We start from the raw sequence: 11,256 nt of genomic DNA, 5'->3' as shown, positions 1-11,256 counted from the left end.
TATTTCTCATCTTCGGCCTTATTACACCTGAGCCACTGGCTCTTGTGATGTACATATTTTGACAATGTATATATTATGATGAATATAATAAATCTGGCATCCCAGATAATTCAGGGCCTCTGTCGTTTCATTTCTTCGAAACTGAGTCTTTATTGTCATCTCATATGATCACTTAAGAGGCTTGATGCCCGAGTTACAGGGACCAAAGAGAGTTTGATGCTCAAACACAGCTCAAACATAGACACATATCACTTGGGGGCTTCCTGTTCAATGAACATAGCTACATTCACCCTTTTGATCGGCTTGGATGCCAGGTGTATTCACCAATAATCCAAGTTATCCTGCCTGTATGCAAGATGCTTCTCCACCAGGTAATCCTTAATGACCCGCCATGTTCTTAACAGTCAATCTTTTAAATAAGACCCTGAACTTGTTAAGATTAAAACATTGATTGGGTCATGAGAGAGCCGGCTTACGGAAAGCAAGGATAAACCCAGGCTATTAAGCCGCCTTCCTTGAAACTTGGTTAAACCTGCCTGTTTGCACGATGCTACTCCGACCCCACATACTCTCGATAAGTCAATCTTTTAATAAGACTCTGAACTTATCCAGGTTAAAATGTCGATTGGGTCATGTGAGAGCCGGCTCACAGAAAGCGAGGATACTCTAGTGGCTATCATGCTAGTTTCATTGAAGTACATATTTAAGTTTGAAATTTGGGCTTGGCGGCCTATGAAAGCCTCGTTTTTTCTGGATTTTTAATCATCTTGGATTTATATTGCCCCTTTTTATTACTATATAGTTTTCCCAAGTCGGGCCAAGCAGTCCTGACTATGTCTCATATTTGGGATGTTACCCCCTGCCCTGGTTATGGACTCCTATAGTCACTAGTGGATTTATACTAGGCGTCATGACCCGCCCTGCGGTAAACTGCCAGAGCACTTGTGATTTGTTTGTGTGCAGGTCAAACAATAAATTTGGTACACATATTTGATGAAAGCATGAGCATAAGTGGCAGATCTTCAATTGGCAGATCAGCAATGTTGTGTAAACAAAACATGCACGATGGCATATGATGGCCCAACGAGAATAAATGTTTTGGGGATGTCAACACAGCAAAGTATTCTGTTTCATAAACCAGCTCATGACTGTTGGCGGGTTGAAGCATCCAGATCATCCTGCACCTCTTCTTCATCTTCAGCTCCTTGCTTATCCATCAGCTGGAAGTCAGGCGTAGCCCAGTTGATACCGGTCAACGCTCTAAACACATCTTCATCATCAATAAGGTTTGATGGATCAATGTCAGGAGCGAAGGTATGCTTACGAGTCGGCAGGATGAGATCCATTGGCTGGTGAACCAGTGCTTTCATTTTCTTGTTTTCATCGTCATAAGCCGCCTGGTATGTGGCAAGATTGGTTTCATCAGCCAGCTTACTTGCTAAGGGGCGCATTGCTCTCGCTATTTCCGCAAAGTCATCAGCACTGAAGGCAGTTCCGTCTGCTTTAACGCTAGGGCAGCCATTGGACAAATCTTCAGGATCAAGATCGGCTTGCCATGCCTTTGCCCGGCTTAAGGCAGTCAAGGCGCCGGCTCTAGCAGCTCCCCGCTTTAAGTTGTCAATCCTTCGGGGCAGCACAGATAACTGCTCCAGCGTGTCTTTGATGAGTGTGGAGGGAGATTTCTTATGCAGTGTAGCAGCAATGGTTCGTTGCACGCTAGTATACAACTGTTCTACAAGAGTGTAGACAGCTTTAAGCCGGACGCGCATGTCTGAGCCTAACTTAGCGCTTCGAGAACCTATATCAGTAAAATTATGGGTAAGCCGGCAGCCGTTTATAATATGATTATTAAGGTGCAAGGGAGATATGTTCTTACCAAAGATGGCTGATGACATGATATTGATCTGTTGCTTTAAGCCGGATAGCTCCTCAGTCACCGGTTTAAGTGCGACCTCAGCATCTTCTGCTCTCTTCAATAGAGCTGTTTTCTCAGTTTCCCAGCCATCTTTGTCAGTATTGAAGTTTTGCTTGAGTTGCTCAATATTCTCTAAAGCAGTCTTCAGTTCTGATTTGGCCTTGGAAGTTTCAGACTGTTGAGTTTTTACATTGGCCTTCAGATCATTGAGCTGTGAGTCCTTCTCAGAAAGTTCAGACTGTAGGATAAGCATGGACAGATATTATGAGTATGATTATTGTTGAAGTCCCAAGCACAATACAAGTATTTTCCTTGGCACTTGGGGGCTAATGTATCTTGCTCTTAAGAATTTTTTGAAGTCCCAAGCAAAATACAAGTATTATACTTGGCACTTGGGGGCTAATGCATATTGCTCTTTGTTCAAGACAAGATTATTTGCCGACCCGGACAAATGATGTGATCCGGCTTATGAAGGGTACAGATTGGATTATTGATTTCATACAAGATGATTAGTCCCGATTTATTCATGATTGATTAAGCCGGCCCTTGGGGGCTACGGATGCAAAGTTCATTATTACTATTTAAAGTCCCGGCTTAAACATGATGACTTAAGTCGGCCCTTGGGGGCTACTAGTGATGTTGTGCAGTTCTTTACGGTAACTGGAAAGTCTACAACATATTGAAGTTCTATCATATCCTATAGACTTGGTGGCTGATAGACAGATAATTCTGAAAGATAATGGTGAGTAAATTACCTCATAGCGTTCCTTCATCAAATTAACCAAGCCGGCTTCAAAGTCACGGCTGGTGTACAGACAGTTCAAGTAACCAGAGTGGATGTCTTGGGCGCTGAAATGGGCATAGCTATCCAAACCTACCTTCCACTTGCCTTTATCTTCAACATAAATTTCTTCCTTGGCGCTGTGCTTAGATAAGATAGTAGGTTGACCCAGATCTGTGAATCCAAACCCAGTGACAACAACATCATCAGTCTTCTCCTCGGCAGACTTAATCGGGCTTGGCGGCTTAGAAATAGCCGGTCTAACTTCCATATGATCTATGGAGGCTTCATGATCTTGTGGTGGTGGATCATCAAGGGTGGCCTCAGCAATTGGGTTAGAAGGTTCTGACTGTTGCCTTTCCGGTTCATACGGGTTGGAGTCGTCGACCGGCTTATTCAGCTTTGCCTTCTTGCTGGGTTTGGCCTGGCCCCTGAAAATAAGAAGTATAAAGAGGTCAGTATAATGATCAGGCATAAGGTTTGAATTATTAAATATACCCTTACCCAGGTACAGTCTTGAAAGCCGGGAATTGAGTTCCCGTTGAATCGCCAGAGGAGGAATGAGAAGTCCCATGATTGTTTGAATTAGACAGGTTAAGAGGTTGCTAGAAATGACCTGCCTTGGGATAAAGTGTATTAGAAATATGAAAGACCTCTGGGAGGCGTTTGCGAACCGGTGTGTTTGGTAAGCCAAAGAAGTGATTACACCACCACTATGTCGGGTGGTGCGCGAGCTTCGTGTTGCTGTTTCTTCAAAAGAAAATTGGGATCCAAGTGAGCTAGAGGGTGAGAAAAGCTTACTTTCCGGCTTTCTTGTCGGGTTTTCTGTGTTGGCAGAGGTTCTGAGCCGGAGGAAAGAGTAATTACCTCTACGTCATCTGCACGGCTGGCTTCTGCGTCGTCCTCATAACAATCATGGTCTATGAGATGTATAAAAAATGAGCCAAGAGAGTCAAATTCTACCTCTCACTCATCATCATCATTGTCATCATCAATGTTTGAACCAACGGATTCGGTGATCTTCTTCTTGGCAGGCCTCTTGGTGGCCTTAGTCTTGGTACGAGCCGGTTTGGCCGACTTATCTTGTGGTTTCTTCTTCCAAAATGGAGAATCGGCCTGTTGAAATAATAAAAGGGTCATAAGTGGGCATAATCACTGAAAAAGTTGTTGAACGGAAGGGGTGCAACACTTACGGCTGCGGCTTATTGAAGGTGCTGAAAGGACTAAGTCCTGTTTTACTGCATTCCTTTAAAGATTCATTCAGCAATTTCTTGGTGGCTTCAGTAATTTCTGCATCAGACAGTTGAATGTCATAGTGGCGCTAGGGATCTTTTAAATTGCCAGTATATTTGCACATTAAGCCGGGGCGATGGATTAATGGTAAGATACTCCAAGAAACCCAGCACCGAACAAGGTCGACGCCGGTTAAGCCATTGGCCATAAAGGCTCTAAGCTTTGAAAATGATGGTGCATATTTAGCCCGCTCCTTTACACTGAGCCGTGAGGGGAGTGGATGTGTGCTGCTAAGCCGGTGATCGTGGTAACCCGGTAAAGGATTCTCGTCGGCTGGAGATGTGTCTTGACAGTAGAACCAAGTTTGGTTCCAGTCTTTGGGATGATTGGGCGGCTTAGCATAGGGAAAGCTGCCTTCTTTTCTCTTTTGAATTGAAACCCCGCCAAGTTCGGTGTTGGGTCCATCAACAAACTCTGCCTGACGGTTTAAATAGTAGAACTCTCTGAATAAATCAATTGTGGGCTCCTCTTGAAGATAAGCTTCATGGAACACTTGGAAATTGCAAATGTTGGACATGGAGTTGGGTCCGATATCTTGAGGGTGAAGTTGGAAAAAATGAAGTACATCACGGAAAAACTTTGGGTGCGCTGAACTCCCGACTCAGGTGATCAGTGAAAAGAAGCACTTCTCCGTCCTTGGTTTAGGAGGATTTTCTTCACCAGCGACCCTCCAGTGAATGACCTCTTTTTTGGCTAAAGCGCCAGTTGCAACGTGGTTGTTCAGGTCTTCTACAGTGACCCGGGATTGGACCCAGTTGCAAGCAGTATATGTCTTAGCCATTTTTCGATGATCTGAAAGAAAGATTGTGCCGGTTCAAGATTATATGATTAAGCCGGCTGTCGCTTTAAAGGGTAAATAACAATGAAGTATGCATAAGTGGTAAATCGGAAGAGGGCATTAAAGTTATAAAGATGAGCTATTGGCGGCTTAAGAGGGGACTAATGATACCTGGCGGGTTACGGTTTCTGAGTTAAGCCGCCCACACAATTATTGATCTACAGATCTAAGAGTGGCAAAATTGCTAAGTGTTGGAAAATGGATTTCACAGATTGATGCTATGATTTTGGATCTACGTAGTTCAGATAAAGGACAAATATCTAGACTTGAAATTGTAGTACTTGAGCAGTTCATGGATCCAGATTGGATTTTCTTATGCAAAAGGAGATGCCCTAATGGTAAAAATGAGTACCACGACTACCGCCGCGCAGGAGGGGTACCAAGTTTGAATCATAAATCGCAAGCCTCAGTGAAAAGCGAAGATGAACTCCGACGAACTCGTGGAAACCCTAATGGGATCCATGGGAAAAGGAAGGAGGAGAACTCACCAGAGTTGTTGAACAGCGAAGGCGCGCGGATGAACTCTAGTCGATTCAGGTTGATGCAGCAGCCGTTGTTGAGGCAGTGGCAAAGGTCGACGGCGGCAGCAGAGCTCGGGCACTGAGGCGACGCGAGGTGGAAGACAGAGACGAGGAGGCAAGGGGGAAAGTGAAAGGGACCCCTGGCCCTATTTATAACGTCGAAAGGATAAGTGGCATGCGCGGAAATCGAGGAGGCCAAAAAATGGATATGCGACAGTGCAGACGCCTCGATTTTTGGGAGTTTATTAAAAGAGAAGATATATTAAGATTTGGGCCTTGTGTAATATTAATGACAGGTGACATCATGGCGGGTTACCATGATCTTAAAAGATGACGTCACGGCGGGTTACAAGGCCTCGCAGGAATAAATGAAGAAGGATTTTTTCTAAGTGTTGAAGATTGATATGAACAAGTTCAAATCAACCTCGGGCCTAATGTTGGGGATATAACTATTGGGTATGACCCGCCCAGGAGGGGCCGGGTTATACCGTTGGAGGTTTGTTATGACAAAGCCCATGAAGACGTTGAAGATGGCGGTTCACGAAGCAGGCTTACTGAAGGCCCAAAACCCAGAGGCTACTTAAGGCCCAGAGGTTTAAACCGCCATATATGCATGACTTGTATTATAAGGCATGTGTAGTTAGTCACCAAGCCGGACACATTGTGTATGAGCCGGTCGGGACTCCGTAAGCCGCTGGGCATCAACCTGTGTATATAAAGGGACGACCCGGCGGCGGTTTAGGACAAGAAACAAGACATCGAAAGCTAGGTCAAGCGTATTCGCTCCCTGGTAATCAAAACATAAGCAATACCACCTCAAACTGGATTAGGCCATTACCTTCACCGCAAGGAGCCGAACAAGTATAAACTCCCTGTGTCCTTTGTCCCGTTTAACCTCTTTAAGCTAACCTAGCTGCGATGGCTCCACGACTAAGTCCTTCTGCTAGGACATCTGCCATGACAATTCCACGATAGAACCTATGGCTGAGGCATAGGGAATGACTTTCATTTTCTCTCTATCTTCTGCAGTGGTCGGGCATTGAGTCTGACTCAACGTCACACCTTGTAACACAGGAAATAACCCTTTCTTCGACTGGTCACTTTTGAACTTCTTAAAACTTTATCAAGCTATGTGCTTTGTGAAGGTCCAGTTAAGCGTCTTGATCTATCTCTATAGATTGTGATGCCCAATATATAAGCAGCTTCACCGAGGTCTTTCATTGAAAAATTCTTATTCAAGTATACTTTTATGCTATCAAAAATTCTATATCATTTCCAATCAACAACATGTCATCCACATATAATATTAGAAATGCTACAGAGCTCCCACTCACTTTCTTGTAAATACATGCTTCTCCAAAAGTCTGTATAAAACTATATGCTTTGATCACCTCATCAAAGCGTATATTCCAACTCCGAGATGCTTGCACCAGTCCATAAATGCATCGCTGGAGCTTGCACACTTTTTTAGTACCTTTAGGATCGACAAAACCTTCTGGTTGCATCATATACAACTCTTATTTAAGAAATCCATTAAGGAATGCAGTATTGATGTCCATTTGCCAGATTTCATAATCATAAAATGCAGCAACTGCTAATATGATTCGGATGGACTTAAGCATCGCTACGGTGAGAAAGTCTCATCGTAGTCAACTCCTTGAACTTGTCGAAAACCTTTTGCAACAAGTCAAGCTTCGTTGACGGTTACATTACCATCAGCGTTAGCCTTCTTCTTGAAGATCCATTTATTCTCTATGGCTTGCCGATCATCGGCAAGTCAACCAAAGTCCATACTTTGTTCTCATACATGGATCCCATCTCAGATTTCATGGCCTCAAGCCATTTTGCGAAATCTGGGCTCATCATTGCTTCCTCATAGTTCGTAGGTTCGTCATGGTCTAGTAACATGACTTCCAGAACAGGATTTCCGTACCACTCTGGTGTGGAACGTACTCTGGTTGACCTACGAGGTTTGGTTGTAACTTGATCAGAAGTTTCATGATCATTATCATTAGCTTCCTCTCTAATTGGTGTAGGCATCACGGGAACGGTTTTCTGTGATGAGCTGCTTTCCAACTCGACAGAAGGTACAGTTACCTCATCAAGTTCTACTTTCCTCCCACTCACTTCTTTTGAGAGAAACTCCTTCTCTAGAAAGGATCCATTCTTAGCAACAAAGATCTTGCCTTCGGATCTGTGATAGAAGGTGTACCCAACAGTTTCTTTTGGGTAACCTATGAAGACGCACTTCTCCGATTTGGGTTCGAGCTTATCAGGCTAAAGCTTTTTCACATAAGCATCGCAACCCCAAACATTAAGAAGTGACAACTTAGGTTTCTTGCCAAACCACAGTTCATACGGTCTCGTCTCAACGGATTTAGACGGTGCCCTATTTAACACGAATGTGGCTGTCTCTAATGCATAACCCCAAAATGATAGTGGTAAATCGGTTAGAGACATCATAGATCGCACCATATCTAATAAAGTACGGTTACGACATTCGGACACACCATTACGCTGTGGTGTTCCAGGTGGCGTGAGTTGTGAAACTATTCCACATCGTTTTAAATGAAGGCCAAACTCATAACTCAAATATTCGCCTCTGCAATCAGATGGTAGAAACTTTATTTTCTTGTTACGATGATTCTCCACTTCACTCTGAAATTCTTTGAACTTTTCAAATGTTTCAGACTTGTGTTTCATTAAGTAGATATACCCATATCTGCTCAAATCATCTGTGAAGGTCAGAAAACAACGATACCCGCCGTGAGCCTCAACACTCATCAGACCGCATACATCGGTATGTATTATTTCCAATAAGTCAATGGCTCGCTCCATTGTTCCAGAGAACGGATTCTTAGTCATCTTGCCCATGAGGCATGGTTCGCAAGCATCAAATGATTCATAATCAAGTGATTCCGAAAGTCCATCCGCATGGAGTTTCTTCATGCGCTTTACACCAATATGACCTAGACGGCAGTGCCACAAATATGTTGCACTATCATTATCAACTTTGCATCTTTTGGCATCAATATTATGAATATGTGTATCACCATGATCGAGATTCAACAAAAATAGACCACTCTTCAAAGGTGCATGGCCATAAAAGATATTACCCATATAAATAGAACAACCATTATTTTCTGATTTAAATGAATAACCGTCTCGCATCAAACATGATCCAGATATAATGTTCATGCTCAATGCTGGCATCAAATAATAGTTATTCAGGTGTAAAACTAATCCCGAAGGTAGATGTAGAGGTAGCGTGCCGACGGCGATCACATTGACCTTGGAACCATTCCTGACATGCATTTTCACCTCGTCCTTAAGCAATCTTCGTTTAAACTGTAGCCTCTGTTTTGAGTTGCAAATATGAGCAACAGAACAAGCAAATACCCAGGCGCTACTACGAGAATTAGTAAGGTACACATCAATAACATGTATATCAAATATACCTTTGTTCACTTTGCCATCCTTCTTATCCGCCAAATACTTGGGGCAGTTCCGCTTCCAGTGACCAGTCCCTTTGCAGTAGAAGCACTCAGTTTCAGGCTTGGCTCCAGACTTGGGCTTCTTCTCGGGAGTGAAAACTTGCTTGCCATTCTTCTTGAAGTTCCCCTTCTTTCCCTTGCCCTTTTTCTTGAAACTAGTGGTCTTGTTAACCATCAACACTTGATGCTCTTTCTTGATTTCTACCTCCGCAACTTTGAGCATAGCGAAGAGCTCGGGAATTGTCTTATCCATCCCTTGCATATTATAGTTCATCACGAAGCCATTGTAGCTTGGTGGCAGTGATTGAAGAACTCTGTCAATAACACTATCATCCGGAACACAACTTGGATTCAAGTCAACTCTGGGAACTCTGCTCTGTTTTGGTCTGATAAGTGGAAGATTGGGGATTCAGTTGCACCTTTGCAATTAAGGTTCTCTAGGCTCTTCTCTTATGTGAAAGATCCATGGATCACAGTCTTTGAGGCCTTCCAGTCGTAGGATATGATTAATATGTTCCATTTACCTCTATCTGCTCAGGCATATCAGGAGTTCTTGACTGTACAAGATCTTATGGTCTCCTGTAGTAGAGAAGTGGAGTAAAAGGACACTTGGTTCTGGCAAGGGACATGTAATGCATTCAAGCCCAAGCTGTTCTACTCTTTCATGCATTCTAACATGTCTTTTAACCCTCTTCTTCTCTGGATATGGAAATCCTCCTGCACAATGAAAATCAAAGTGTTTGCCTGGATGTTAATCATGGACAGGCTCAATACCAAGGATATGGTGGAAAGAAGACATTGGCATCTTGATGATGGGGTTAACTGCCTTCTTTGTCCCTTGAGGACTAGAGAGACCAGAAACCACCTGTTCTTTGAATGTAACTTCAGTGTGAGAATATGGAACTATCTGCAAATTACATGGTCACCTGGGGATGACATGTCTGCTATTGTTATGCAAGCTAAACAGGATTTTGCTCAGCCTTTTTTTACTGAAGTTGTCTTTGTTGCTTGTTGGAACATCTGGATAATCAGGAATGCAAGAGTGTTCAGGCATGAGAGGCAGAGTTTTCGTAAATGGAGAAGTGCATTTATCCATGATATTACACATGCAGCACAGAGTCAAGGCTAGATACAAGGAGGACCTGCTAAAGTGGATTTCCTTCTTACCCCCTTGAGGTTCTTTTTGTTTTACTAGTAGTTTAGTTCCCTTTCTTCTTTCTTTTATGTTCTGATTACCCCTTGTAATCTTTGTACATTGTATTATCTATTTGAATAAAAGTAAAATGCTGTGGGGGGTTGTCCCTACAGTTTCCAGTCAAAAAAACACTATCATCCGGAAGATTAACTCCCAGCTGAGTCAAGTGGTTATGATACCCAGACATTCTGAGTATGTGTTCACTGACAGAACTGTTCTCCTCCATCTTCCAGCTATAGAACTTGTTGGAGACTTCATATCTCTCAACTCGGGCATTTGCTTGAAATATTAACTTTAATTCCTGGAACATCTCATATGGTCCATAATGTTCAAAACTTCTTTTAAGTCCCGATTCTAAGCCGTAGAGCATGGCACACTGAACTATAGAGTAGTCATCAGACCGCGTCTGCCAGGCGTTCAAAGCATCTACATTAGCGGGAGGGGGCTTGTCACCTAGCAATGCATCAAGGACATAATTGTTCTATGCAGCAATGAGGATAATCCTCAAGTTATGGACCCAGTCTGTGTAGTTGGTACCATCATCTTTCAACTTAGCTTTCTCTAGGAACGCGTTAAAATTCAAGGGAATGGTATCACGGGCCATTGATCTACAACATAGATATGCAAAAACTATCAGGACTAAGTTCATGATAAATTAAGTTCAATTAATCATATTACTTAAGAACTACCACTTAGATAGACATCCCTCGAGTCATCTGAATGATCATGTGATCCATATCAACTAAACCATGTCCGATCATCACGTGAGATGGAGTAGTTTTCAATGGTGAACATCTCTATGTTGATCATATCTACTATATGATTCACATTCGACCTTTCGGTCTCCAGTGTTCCGAGGCCATGTCTGTACATGCTAGGATCGTCAAGTTTAACCCGAGTATTCCGCATATGCAAAACTTTCTTGCACACGTTGTATGTGAATGTAGAGCTTATCACACCCGATCATCACTTGGTGTCTCAGCACGATGAACTGTCGCAACGGTGCATACTCAGGGAGAACACTTATACCTCGAAATTTTTGTGAGGGATCATCTTATAATGCTACCACTGTACTAAGCAAAATAAGATGCATAAAAGATAAACATCACATGCAATCAAAATATGTGACATGATATGGCCATCATCACCTTGTGCCTTTGATCTCCATCTCCAAAGCACCGTCATGATCTCCATCGTCACCGACTTGACACTTTGATCT

This window comes from Triticum aestivum, chromosome 7D (assembly GCF_018294505.1).
Source record: "Triticum aestivum cultivar Chinese Spring chromosome 7D, IWGSC CS RefSeq v2.1, whole genome shotgun sequence".
NCBI lineage: Eukaryota > Viridiplantae > Streptophyta > Magnoliopsida > Poales > Poaceae > Triticum > Triticum aestivum.
Note: the sequence above shows the minus strand (reverse complement) of the source record.